The 14,145-nt window shown below is 44.5% G+C and overlaps 1 protein-coding gene across 1 annotated transcript in view; it reads right to left on the bottom strand.

Moving 5' to 3' along the window:
- Positions 1–14,145, bottom strand: part of CASS4 (Cas scaffold protein family member 4) — a gene marked incomplete at both ends in the record, with an annotated part of 43,135 nt that overhangs the window by 22,657 nt on the left and 6,333 nt on the right. The window lies entirely within an intron of this gene.

Here is a 14,145-nt window from a genome sequence, read left to right as displayed (position 1 = left end):
CTGTGGGTTTTAAAGTAATCGCCTCCTTCCCTTATTATATCAGTGCATTACAGAAAAATTAGGAAATGTAGAGAAGCAAAAAGAAGAAAGTGAAAATCACCTACAATCCCACCACTCAGAGGTAACTATTTACAGCATTTTGGTATTCATTCTTCCGGCTGCCTTTTTAAAAAAATCAAATTTAGTTAATTATACTTTTTATACACACTAGCCCCTAGTACAGTTTATAAATAAAGCGGAAACGACCAATCCTCCCATTACATTGGTTGAGAACTGATGCCGTTTTTTTTTTTTTTGCATAATAATGTTTTCTTTTTCTGTCACAAAAATGGAATTGGATGGCCAACTGCTGAAAAATACCATCTTAAACCCACAATCAGGTCTGTGGATTTGGGGAAACACATGCATGTATATCTGAGAAGACTAAGGAGAATCAAATCCTCCTTGCAGGCAAAGAGGCACTGAAAATCCTCCATAAAATCTACAGCAGCTGAGATCCTAGGAGATCATGCACATTTTTGTACATGAGCCTTTTTTTCCTTGCTACAAAAGCGATGAAAGTTCATAAAGAAAGAATACAAAATGACGGTAAGAAAATAGAAAAAGCCAAAAGCACCTACAGTGCCACCAACCACAGGTCACTACTGTTACTTCTTTGGCTGTGTCTTTCCAGACCTTTTCTTGAACTTACATGTTCATACACATACTTAGAGTAACAATTATATTTTAACCTAGGGGGCAGGACAGAAATAAAGACGTAGACGTAGAGAATGGACTTGAGGACACGGGGAGGGGGAAGGGTAAGCTGGGACGAAGGGAGAGGGTGGCATGGACATATATACACCACCAAATGTAAAATAGATAGCTGCATAGCACAGGGAGATCAGCTCGGTGCTTTGTGACCACCTAGAGGGGTGGGATAGGGAGGGTGGGAGGGAGACGCAAGAGGGAGGAGATATGGGGATATATGTATACATATAGCTGATTCACTTTGTTATACAGCAGCAACTAACACATCACTGTAAAGCAATTACACTCCAATAAAGATGTTTAAAAAAACATAATAAGAATCTATGATACATCCAGTTTTATAATCTGCTTTTCCCCACTTAAAAATAGATTGTGAACATCTTCGTCAGCCTATAAACAGTTTTCTTCACTATCCTTTTAAATAGCAGAATGGTCTTCCATTGTATGAATGACCCATACTCGAACTTCCTGATTTGGGGACATTTTAGCTAATTCCAGTTTTTAGCGATTACAAACAATGCTGAAATGATTACCTTGATAGCCAACTATCTGCAACTCCCCCTGTTATTTCCACAGACACATTTGTGGGAGGGGAGTTGCAGGTGGAAATCATTGGGGCTCCCCCTTCCGGGCTGCTCACGGCCCTCCAGCGAGGTCTGAGTCATTTCCACATCTGCCCACCCTGACCCTTGAATGAAACTGCCCATTTCCTTGCACCCTAACATACCCTGTGCATCAGCTCTTGGTTGGATGGCGCATTCGTTTTAAAATCTTTGTCAAGAAAACTTGAAATGTTTTTGCAGTTTGGGAAGGGCGTTACCTCCCTGGGGCATCTCCACTGTTCACTCATTTTTCAAAGAAGGAAGAAGGGCCTGAAGCGTTAAGGGCTGGTGTACAGTGAGGGTCATTGCTGCCTGCGGAGATTTTCTCTTTCATCCATGGTGAACCACAGATCCTCAGCTAGAGGGATGGTATAAAGCCTTACTTGTCTGAGGTTGAGTGAGTTTATGAGATTCAACTGGAAAGCAAAGAGCTGAGTTAGAGCTAACAGCCAGGGATCCGAGGGGAAGCTTCCCCTTGGGCCAGCCCTGTGCTCCTTCACGAATTCTGCCAATGTTTACTGAGTATTTACCAGCACTGTTCCCAGTGCTGGACTTTCCAGGGACACAAATTTTGATCGCGTCATTCCTCACCCTACGGCCCTTCGACGTCTCCCCAGCACCCTTTGGATGAAGCCCAAACTTCCAGGACCCTGCTCTCCTGTCCAGCCTCATGGCGTCACTTCCTCACCAGCCACTCAGGAGCGCCACCCTTTTGGGGTCCTCGAATCCTTCACACAAGCTGTCCCCTCTACCCAAAACAGTTAGCACCTTGCCCCCCTGCTCCCCGTGAAACAGTTAGCACCTTGCCCCCCTGCTCCCCGTGAAACAGTTAGCACCTTGCGCCCCCTGCTCCCTGTGAAACAGTTAGCACCTTGCCCCCCTGCTCCCCGTGAAATCCCTCTCATCCTTTCAGATTAATTTAAAGTGTCCTTTCCTTGAAAGATGATGCCCTGTTACCCATATTCTTCCAGACTAAGCTAGTTCTCCCCATTTTTTTTCTTAACACCTTTCCATATCAGGATTTATGACCCTTGTATTTAATTCATTAAGCGGGCGATCATCTATTTGGTATCTGTCTCCCTGCAGAGCATAACGTCCAGGAGAGCAGGGACCACACTTTCCTGCTCTTACTGTATCCCCAGATTCCAGCACACAGTAGGTGCTCACTGGCTACTTGGTTAGTTAATGAGTGGTTAAGGATGAGTGATGCGATGCCTTAGGTTCAAGTCTTTGGAAGGTAAAGAGACACACAGCACCAAGGTGAGAGCTCCTATTTCTGTCTAAGAAGAAGGAAGCTCTCTGACTCTCTGGCCACTCTTTTTGATGGCTTTCAGTAAGAATGACCCCTGAGATGTCCAGAAGATGGACCTCGAGGCCTGGCTAGTCTGCCCACTCTAGTACTGTCCCTTCAGTGTGCTGTGAGTTGGTTTCACATGAATATGGGTCCTCAGCTTTGGAGAATCGAGCAGAGATGAAGCATTTAGAGGGAAGGGAGGTTTCGAATCTTATAAAGGGTATTGATTAAAGGTCTTGACTTAGTAAAGTTACTTGCTACCTTGTGGATTTTTTTTTTCTGGTTAAAGAAGCCAGTAACTTCTGTTCAGTAAGAAAAGATAACCTGAAATGTTAATGGTTTATTACCTTGTTGGCTGGATTTTAATCAGATTCGTGTCCAGCCCTGCAATCCTATCCCAATATTACTGTATTGAATTGTCTCCAGATACCTAGATCCTCAAATGCTCTTTTAACTTTTTTTCTGGTTCCTTCATTAATTACTCAGTTTAATAAAATCTTTGACATGAGTTCATTTTATATTCGCATGAGACTCATGATTTTACCTTTATGAAAATGATACTTTAACTGTCCACTCTGGGAAGAAATGGGAAAACAAAACACAATCTCCAACCCATCGTCACAATTCCCATGAAATACATCTAACGTAGTCTGAAAAGAAAAAGCCCATCATCTGAAACGTGCTTGCACTTGTCTAGAAATAAGATCGTGTGTATCTTTAGACAGAGAAGTTGCTTCAACATGGCAGTTGCTTTGAAGTGCCCAGATTGGCATCAGCTTAGCCAGTGGATTTGCCTGTTACAAAAGGCGGGGATGCTTGTCCAGAGAACGATGGGCTTGTGTGATCACTCACCCCATCGGGCACCCACAGCTGTGTCCAAAATGGAGACACAGTTTACTTTGCACTTACAGCCTGAAGCCTTCAGAGCAGCAGCCAGCATCTTAAAGGATGTAAAGTCCCAGCAAAGGAAAATCCTAAATATGTTGCTATAACATGATTCCCTTCAGAATAGTATTTCATTATAATTGGTCCAGAGACATCTCCTGCAGTCAATTAATGTCTTAGAGTTTTAATAACAGACTATCAAAATTTGTGTCATAAAAGAATTTTTAAAATATGAGAAATCTTGGGGAGTTCCTCTCCCAGAAAAGGTAGGTAACAGTGGACTATATTGAATGGGGACTTGTGTTGGGGGCACTGAAGCCATTATGTCACTTAATTTTCAACTGCCTCAGAGGTAGGTTTTCTTATTCCCATCTTACAGATGAGGAAATGGAGGGTCAGAGAGGTCAAATGACTTGTCCGAGGTCACGTGGACTCTAAGCCTTCTCCTCACATCGGTTATTGCACACTTCCCCTGACAATTCAGTGTCTAGACACCAGCCAGAATGATATTTGGTATATTTGTCTTTCTCTGTCTGGCTTACTTCACTTGGTATGATAATCTCTAGGTCCATCCGTGTTGCTGCAAATGGCATTATTTCATTCTTTTTATGGCTCTGAGTAATATTCCACTGTATAATATACATGTACCACATCTTATTTATCCATTCCTCTGTCGATGGACATTTAGGGTGCTTCCATGTCTTGGCTATTGTAAATAGTGCTGCAGTGAGTATTGTGGTGCATGTATCTTTTCAAAGTATGGTTTTCTCCAGATATATGCCCAGGAGTGGGATTGGTGGATCACATGGTAGCACTATTTTTAGTTTTTTGAGGAACCTACATACTGTTTTCCATAGTGACCACACCAATTTACATTCCCACCAGCAGTGTAGGAGGGTTCCCTTTTCTCCACACCCTCTCCAGCATTTATTATCTGTAGGCTTTTGGATGATGGCCATTCTGACCAGTGTGAGGTGATACCTCATTGTAGTTTTGATTTGCATTGAGTGGTATTTTATACACATAAATCAGACTTTTGGTCTCTTGTTTAAAAATGTCCAGTTGCTCAGAACCCCATTTAGAACAAAACCTAAACTCCCTACCGGATTGCCCGGCCTGATCGGCTTCCCGAGCTGCTACTACTCCCGTTAATTTCCCTCCAGCTGCATCGTTTTCTTACTTTCCTGCGATGCACTAAGCTTGCTTCCACCTCAGGACCTTTGCCCATGCTAGTCCTCCTGCCCTGAACGCTCTTCTGCCAGATCTTTGCACGAATGACTCATCCTCCTTCAGATCTCAGCTCGAGTCACCTCCTGAAGAGAATGTCCCTGACCACACGCTGGAGGCTGGGCTCCTCCACGTGCATCCACGGGACTTGGAGGTGATGACCCTCTAGGCATGTTCAAGAAACAGTCTGGTCGGGGTAACCCAGGCTTTTATGGACAGGCTGGCCGTGTGGGGAGAACAAGAAATAGCAGCCGCAGCAAACAGGCATCGTGAACCCATGCCCCAGCACTGCGCTGAACACTTTATAGACAACAGATGGAAGGGACTGACGAGGACTGCAAAGCATCCTGATAACAACTGCAATTGTCACTGAGGCCACTCCCAAGTTATTTTTTAACAGGGTGATAATTTGGAAACATTCGTGTAGATATTTAAGAGATGAAAGAGGGCATATGTTTATATTTTTATTCTCTTTCGGCACAAAGACAGTTAGGTTCTAGGTACAACGGAAGAAACCTTCTTAACCAATTTCCAAAAAGGACATTTCCCCCAAATGCCCATCTTCATACAACAGTTGGGAGAAGGGAAAGGAGACTAGGGAGATGAAGGCAAACAACAGATTCCCTCTCTGGGGAGACGTTCACACAATGGCCAGATGCAATGTGCTAATCTATACTGAATCAGCAATGAGTCATGGGAGTAACTAGCTAGCTTCATTCATTCATTCATTCAATCATTCATACATCAAGACTGCATTGAGCATTGATTATATGCCCAGCACTCTGCTAGAGATACAGTGGTGAACAAAACAGTTCCTGATCTCATGCCGGTGTACGTCCTAGCAGAGGAGACACATTCCAGTCACATCAGAAATAAACGTAGGGTTTCTACTTCTCTTAAGTGCAAGGAAGGAAGATATAGACATTTATGAGGAATTATGAGTGCAGTTGGGAAGTGGGGATGGATGAGGGCTTAGGGAACGTTCCCTTGAGAAACGGGCCATGGAAGTTGCAATCTGGGAGTGAGTAGAAGTTAGTCAGATCAAGAAAGGGGGACAAATCATCCAGGCAGAGGAAGAAAAGTGGGTGAGGGAGGGAGGGAGTGAATTTGTGTGTCTATGCGAAGTGCACTGTGAGTCAGGGAAACTGAAAGATGACCAGGTGGTCCGGAGAGAAGTAAACAAAAACCTGGGGCTTGGTTTCCGTATTGGTTGATGTTTATCTCTGATTGCTGGGTGGAAAGGGGACTCCACGGAGCCAGTGTGAAGCCAAAGAGGCTCATCAAAGCCAGTGGTCCAGTCCAGGCGGGAGATGCCTGAGGCTCAGATAAGGGTGGCAGTTGGCTCTAGGAGCGCTGCCAGGAGGAGCTGGCGAGGGATTGCGGGCAACCCTGAGGTGAGTCTTGAAAGAAGGGCAGGATTGTAACTGCCAGAGAAGGGAAGAGAGGCACGCTGTGGACCAAGGGAAGTAAGATGCAGAGAGACAGATTTGGTTCTCATACTTTGTCTTCTGCAGTGATGTGAAGAGCCAGCAGCTACAGTTCTAAGCAGAATCACATTAGATGAGCCTGTAGAAATGCCACCTGCTGAAGCTGCTCTTTGGGCTTCTGCATCATTCCCACTGCCAGGATGGTCATCCCCTCTCTGGGCCGGGAGGGTGGGCACAGCTCCTCAGTTCCTGCCCCATGCTGGCTCTCCAAGAGCCTGGCTTGCCTTCCTGCTTTACTTTCCACTTTTCTTCAGTTCACTTGAAAGAGCAAAGCTGTAGAAACTCAGTGTTCGAGCTGGATGGGGTGGGGGTGGGGGGCTCACTGGCTGTGTTGGCCTCATTTTAGAGCTTTATGGTGCCCGAGACTAGGAGAGGGTAAGGTCACACAGCAGCAGTCAGTAGACTGGGTATTCAAACTCGAGTCTGTCGGACTCTGAAGCCTGCTCTTGTCAATTCAGTGCACAGCCTCCCCGAGTCCAAGTCAATTTCCTGCTCTAATCTGCTGAAGTCTAGATGCATGTAAACTTAGAAGGAGCTGGGTTAATGACGTCTATAGGCAGGAGAGGCAAACTCAAATGGTCACAGGAGCCAGGCAAGCAGTATTACGTCAGGGAGGCAGGCCAGGTGTCAGACGTTTGGGAGCGGTGGAGACTGCGGCACACTCAGGCAGATTTCAAAAGATGACACTTGGGCCAAATGAAGTACTCTGTGGCTGAGTCCAGCCCACTGCTGGGCTCTTAGAGGCCCCACACTGGTTTCCTTTGCAAACTGGAAGTTAACAAGCGGGGGCTGGAGCCTTTCTGCCCAGTGCAGGACTCCTCTAATGGGCAATCTGTTCTGAAGCCCCCCATCGCCCCCCCATTATGTTATCCAAGACTATGTGCAAAATGCTCACAGTCTGAGGCTCTCTCCACCCTCCCCTGCTTGCTCCCCTCTTTCCCTTCACAAGGGTCAGATCAGCATCACAACCCAATCCTGCTTTTTCTCGCTTCATCCTCCACAAGTGTTCCCCCCACCCCCAGACTCTTGTATTCTTGAAATGACAGAGGTAGTGGCCAGGGGATAGGAGAGTAGAGATCCTGGAATATTTTCCATTAAAGTAGCCAGAAAATCTTCATTTCCTTGGGAAGGTAAATCATACCACAGGGTCACCCGCTCACGGCAGGAAGTAGTAAATAAATAAGTGTCCCAGACAGGAAGAGATAGAGATCATAAACGTGGAAGGAACCCTGAGCAGAAAGCCGTTGCTGGGTCCCTGCTCTGTACGACATCGTGGAACCCCATTAACAAGACAGGCCTTTTTCTTCTACTAAAATCCTTCTTTGAAAAGCATCCATGTTTAGCGTTTTAGCTTCCTTCTCACAGATTCCATGACTTACTTCCAAGAATTCTTGGAAGTAGTAGTTAGTTTCAGGGGAAGGTGATGGAATGATTGATACTCCCCCTCTGAGGGCCATGAGAGAGAATAGTTACACATAAGCCACAATTTTTTTAAAATGCATGCACTGTAAATATTTCAAACCCTGTGATGTATGGGAAATGTGAACCCCTGAAGTTCATGAAGGTTTTTCCTGGATGTAGGAACTTTTCCTTTGAGATCAATGAGATATTCTCTAATACATCTTTTATGAGGCTGCTGAGCCCAGACTGAGAACATAGGAGTAAATGCGGAACGGAGAAAGCTCTTTGATCATCTTTAAAGACAAAGGTCTCCCCTTCAATGTACTTGGAAGTATTTCATATTATATAAATACATAGATAGGCTTAGAAAGATCAAAGCAGAGAGAATGGTGCTATCTGTTGGCTCGTGAATGTTTATTTTCCATCATATTTTAAAGCGCATTATGTTAAACAAAATCGAGAGAGGAGAGAGAGAAAGAAAAGTTTCCAAGAGCATGAGAAAAATCCCCTCACCACCTCCATTTTCCCTTTCCCACCCACATTCTCCAAAAAGGGAAGAAGGACAGAGGAAGGAGGACAACCCTGAGGAAGAAACAAAGTATCCCCATGACACTTTTTTAATGAGAGATGTGGATGGGTGACAGCATTCTGCAAGGCAATCTGGGGAGAGATAAGGGAGGGCTCAACAGGCTTTAAGGAGTCACAGCAAGGGCTATCTGGGAAGGCTCCCCACTTACAACGCAGACTTCTTACACACTGTATGTGTCAACTGCTATTAAGTTCCCATAATTAATCAAAGAGAAAAAAAAATCCTCTCTAATCTTTGGGATGCATATTGAGTCACGTTTGTATTGTTGTTCCCTATGTAGCCAATGCCGCCTTAATAAGGGTTGCTCACAGCTTTTCAACTCTGTTCCACGCACTGGGATAAGTAATTAGCATTGACTATCTCACTTGATAGTCACAATCCCATAAAGTGGGGACTGTTACTAATGTCCCATTTAAGAGATGAAAAGTTAAGGCGCAGAGAGGGTGAGTGACTTAGCCTAAGGTTGCTCGGGGGGCAGCGAATAGAACCAAGACTGGCACACAGGCAGTTCTGACCCTGGAGTCTGCCCTTTTAGCCTACAAATCATAGTGCTTAGCATGCTATCCTTTGTGAGATGGCATGTGCATTTCGATGGATGAGCAAATGACAAAGTGTGCCTCTGGAGAGAGGCATGGTAAGCTGATAAAAACATTTTTAACTCAGTTGGGTAAGTTGTATGGTTAGAGGATCAGAATTAGATTCTCCATTAAGAATTTGGGAAATGGCTTCAATGTAATTACTGGCAAATAATGACACATTTGTATAATGGAATACTATTCAGCCATTAGAAATAATGAGGTAGAGTTTAAATGAGCCGAAGTGGAACATTCTCTAAAATAGAGTATTAATTTTTTTTTGCCCGCATCACGTGGCTTGTGGGATCTTAGTTCTCCGACCAGGTATTGAACCTGGGCCCTGGGCAGTGAAAGTGTGGAGTCCTAACCACTGGACCACCAGGGAATTCCCAAGGATTAATACTTTAAAAAGCAAGATGAGAAACTGTGCAGACAGTATGTCCCTATGTATGCTTTTATGAGTACAGCATCTTTCTGGAAGATGACATAAGTCATTGGGGCTCCCCCTCTGGCTAGCTGAACCGGAGACCAGGAAACTATAGAGCTCTGGGATTAAAGGAAAACATGCTTTCAGTCCATGTTCATTGGTACAGTTTGAATTTTTAAAGCCATATGTATGTGTTTTGCTTTTTCAATATAAAAATCTAGTGTTTAAAAAAGATTCTGTTCTGTTAGAAGAGAATTGCTTCTGCGTTGGTGAACTTGAGCTCCTGCTTTCCATGATCACTTAAGCTTGTTCTACTCCCAGATTTGATAGAAGGGAACCTTGACCCAGTCAGTCTTCATCTCAGCCAAAAGCAGTTTGCCACACAAAAGCATCTGGCATCTGGGGAAACCCTTTGTGTACTTCCGGGATAACTCACACCATTGATGGGACTCTCATTGCCCATCCATCAGAGGATCCTTTACAGCATGAAAAATGCTGAGAAGTGCTTGGACAGTTGTTGAGAACCAGCTGATTTTGTGTTTCTTTCTCCCTAGCTCCTTGAGAGTAGTGTCACAGACGATATCCAGAGAAGGCAACAAAAACCTACCACTTAAAGGCAACAGGGTCTAACCGTAGGTGTGTTAAGAATCGCAGAAATTTAGGTGGGGTGAAGCTTTAAGGGTTTTTCTGGCCTGGCCCAGGTAAGTTAGAGAGGCATCGAATAAGTCTCCAGGTAAACAGGAGAGGCTGGGTGCCTTTGCCACCACTACGTCCCCTCCCCTGTGGTCAGCTGCAGAATGACATGGTCCTGGGCACAAACACCTGGGCCAAGTGGGAGGGGCCCCCATGAGGGGACTGTTCCCAAGACCAGAAATTAGGACCAGCAGCTGCAGGACACTGCAGCTGTGCCTTGCACTCGCGTAACATCGGGGAAGGCGTTGGGATAACCACTTGCTGCTTTCCTTCCACGTGGAACTGTATTATGAGGTCTGCAGCTGAGATGGGCCACCAGGCCATCAGGCCTCCTCCTCTTTCTCTTCTCTAAGTTAACTTTTCTTTCCTTTCATGAATTTCAGTAGCTTTCCATAGCCACATTTACATTGAAAAGTAAAATTCCACAAGTTACAGGGAACCGAGTCACTTAACATAGCAAAATGGTATATTTCACAACCAGAACTTGCCTTGAGATTTGCAACTATATTAAATTATTTCCTTTTAATGTGTCATGCCTAACATGGTGCTGTAGAACTTGACACAGCTCGGCTGCAATGATCTGCATTTCATTTTCAGAAATACTTAGAATTTTTTTTTAAATGAGGTGACAGCTAAGTAATTTCTTCCATCATCCCACAGCATAAAGAAGAGTTGCTTCTCTTGGAGCTATTTTTATAAAAAACTTAGCAAAGCAGTTAAGTGAGAGAGGCTGAGGGAAAACTGCTGTCTTTCTTGTGGTTAATATTAATTTGCCAGATAGGCTAGAAAATAACTGAGTTTTAGCTTCAGCTCCGCTTCTGAAAAAGTTGAAAAGTTCTGGACTAAAAGGCTCCAGAATGTGTAGGAAGTGATCTGAAGTCATTTAACTGAGATACTGAAATGCTTTTTTCCAGATTACTTTTATATTTAGAGTCACCTTTAAGCTTTAAAAAAAAAAAACTTGGGGCTTCCCTGGTGGCGCAGTGGTTGAGAGTCCGCCTGCCGGTGTAGGGGACACAGGTTCGTGCTCCGGTCCGGGAAGATTCCACATGCCGCGGAGCGGCTGGGCCCGTGAGCCATGGCCGCTGAGCCTGCGTGTCCAGAGCCTGTGCTCCGCAATGGGAGAGGCCACAGCAGTGAGAGGCCCGCGTACCGCAAAAAAAAAAAACAAAAAAACGAAAAAAGCCAAAAACTTAACTGAGTAGAATAGAGCTTTCTAAACAAAATTCAATTTCTCTCTTTTTTGCTTCAAAACGTGGGACATAAAACAACTTTTGATAATTTCCACTGATGGGATAGTTGCTTGGGAAACATCATTACCTACTTCCTTAACTTAGTGGAAAAAATGCAGAATAACAAGTAATGGATGCATTTACACAGTTCACTCTGAGTCCTAAGCAATTGAACTCTTGCAGGAAATGGATTCCAGAAGAGAGAAACTCAGATACAGACATTCACCTTCGTCTTGATCCTTTAAAGAAATTATTTTTAAAGGTGATTAGTCCATACCCTGGAAAACATTGGCAGAAATCACTTCAGAAGGGAACTCCTGTAGTAGTTGGTGCTGGCATGCTGTGAGGTTTGGGGTCTAGAACACTTGTGCCTGAGCACTGCTCTTTCTGCAGCTGTCCCTACCTGGGGTGGGGTGAGAGATCTGGGGTGAAACCAACAGCCATGGGTGGGAAAGATAGGGGCCGGTTACATAACACACCGGTTCCCTTCCACCCATCTGGATGCAAATAGCCATTGTCTCCAGCTTAGCTGTAGGCACTGGGGACTAAGAAGGGAATAAACCTGGTGAACTTGGAAATGAGAAGGGATATAAGAGAAAAAGAAAAACTTAAATAAAAGAAGGATTCCTTGTTTTCCCAACACCTCTAAAAATGAGCCTGACCATGGCTTAGTCTGCGAACACACACAAACCTTAACTGATTTCTCCATGAACAAGGTGAACAAGGTTCTGTTAGTCCAAGCCCAAGGGTTGAAATGATGCAACAATAAAGATCTCCCAGGTCTTCTAAGTAATTGATATTTTTGGATGTGGCCCAAGACAGGTTCATGTTATACCAAACTGTTTCTGTAGCTTGTAGTGCCCTAGAGATTCAGGATATTTATTCATCCGTCCCCCAAACCCCCTCCCCACCTCCAAGTTCACTCCTTGCTAGACAAGTCTCTGAATTCTTGTTTCAGGTATTTGGTTTGGGGAAAAGAGGAGTTGAGAGCAATGTTGGGCCAAGGTAAGTGGTTGAGAATTCAGCCCTCTCTTGTGAGAAACACATGGAGGGAGGAGGGCAAGTAGCTGAGAATTTTCCTGGGCCTCAGTATCCTCATCTGAAAGTGTAGGGTTCCCATCCAACTGCAACCCCCCACATTTTGCATGGTTTCGTCTTGCTCTTATCTCCTACTTCATGAAAGCCATCAGAGGGATTAAAGAAAATGACAGGTGGGATCCTTTCCTTTCTCATCTTTTCCTTCCTTCCCTTTTTCTTGTTTTGAAGCGTAAAGGGGATCAAAGGCATGGAGACGAAAGAAGGTGTTTCGTGTCCTTTGATTGGTCTGAAGCAATTATACCACCGCCAATTAGGAGAAAGCTTTGTCTAAGACTGTGTTTCTTAAACTTCGTGTGTCTATTAACTGCATGCTTCCTGTCATATCCATGTGCTGTCTGTACATTTTTAACTTCAAGGAAAATATTAAATTAAGCCAATAAAAAAAAAGTCTCCCAAAGCAATATGACCTATGAAATTACAAGTTTGATGAGCTAGTTTTAGTTTTTTCCAATGCACATTAAAATACAGAGCTAACATTAAGAAATGTTCTATCTGTGTACCACACCTAAAATCATCTTGTATGAATGAGGTCAAAGTCCCTGCAGGGTGTGATTATTTTCCACTTGATTGATCAGGAAGAATTCAAAACTGGTCCAAGCTGTTTACTGGATCATAGAGAAATGTGAAAGTTCATACTTGTTCACCGAATTCTCCATTTGTTAGGGTCATTTTTGGGGGTGTTAGGAAAGCAACGAGCCACCTGTTCTTTAAGTTCTTCCCTCAGTCTGTTGGTGGGCATTTATTCCAGTTCACTGGGTTTATTCATTTTGTTGTCAATAATGAGCCACAGATAAACCCGTCACTAGCGCCACAAGGAAGGTTATAGAGAATGTGCTTTGTAACTGTCCCTGTTGATTTCCCCAGGGCTGTTGATCCCCTCCATGTTGGGAAACATCCGTGTAGGACAGAAGCAACTTGACATTCTCGCTATTAGTAATTGACTGTCGTGCCCCTTCAGCCTCCTCTGAGTTTAAATTCTGAACCCAAGAGAACCTTCCACAGGCACGTTTTACTTTTTGTTAACTAGATGGCAAGCGTCTCCGAGGGAGAGGCACCCTACTGCTTTCTTACCCCAATTCTCACCCCCTCCAAGCCCCAAAAGACAAGCTGCCTGTAACAAACAAAACTGTTCCTGATTCTAAGGAGAAGCAAGGGTTTAAAGAAAAAGAACAATCGATTCACCGTGGAGTGAGTGGGCCCGATGCAGAACCCAGACTTGACCAGGAATAACATTTCCTAGAGGAGTTTTAAGAGCTGGCAAAGCCTCCCCGCAAAGAGCCAGGAGATGCCGTCCCAGGCGCAGACGCACACTCCGCCTTCTTGTTCCTATCTCTGTCCTTGCCATGTGCACACAGGAGCCCTCTTCCATTCCAATAAACACATGGTTTATGGGCAATACGTTTGGAAATGGTTCCAAAAATACTTAATTCCCCTTTTTGCAACTCATGTTGGAGTCTTCGAATATCACTTGTAGTGGTATCTTTTTTTTTCTTTGTTACCAGCCTCCCACCTTCCTCCTTTGAAGTTATTTCCCCTCCAGGCTCTTGTCATTTCCCCCCTGAGTCATCACAGTTCCAACATGACCACACACATTTTTAAGGTCGCTTCCTCATTCCATTATCATGCAGGCCACTCTCCTTTGAAAAGTCTCCTGGCAACATTTTTAACTTGTAGTATAAGCAGTTGGTGTTCTGTCTGGCCTTTTTTCTGCACCGCCGCCCCCCCCCCCCAAAGTGAGCTCTATAGCAAATACAATGTTAAGAGAATAAAGGCTATGGACTCCCCTGGTGGCACAGTGTTTAAGAATCCACCTGCCAACGCAGGGGACACCGGTTCGAGGCGTGGTCCGGGAAGATCCCACATGCCAAGGAGCAACTGAGCCTGT

The sequence above is a fragment of the Grampus griseus genome (assembly GCF_964374135.1).
Source record: "Grampus griseus genome assembly, chromosome: 14".
NCBI lineage: Eukaryota > Metazoa > Chordata > Mammalia > Artiodactyla > Delphinidae > Grampus > Grampus griseus.
This window is presented reverse-complemented; position numbering and strand designations above follow the sequence as displayed.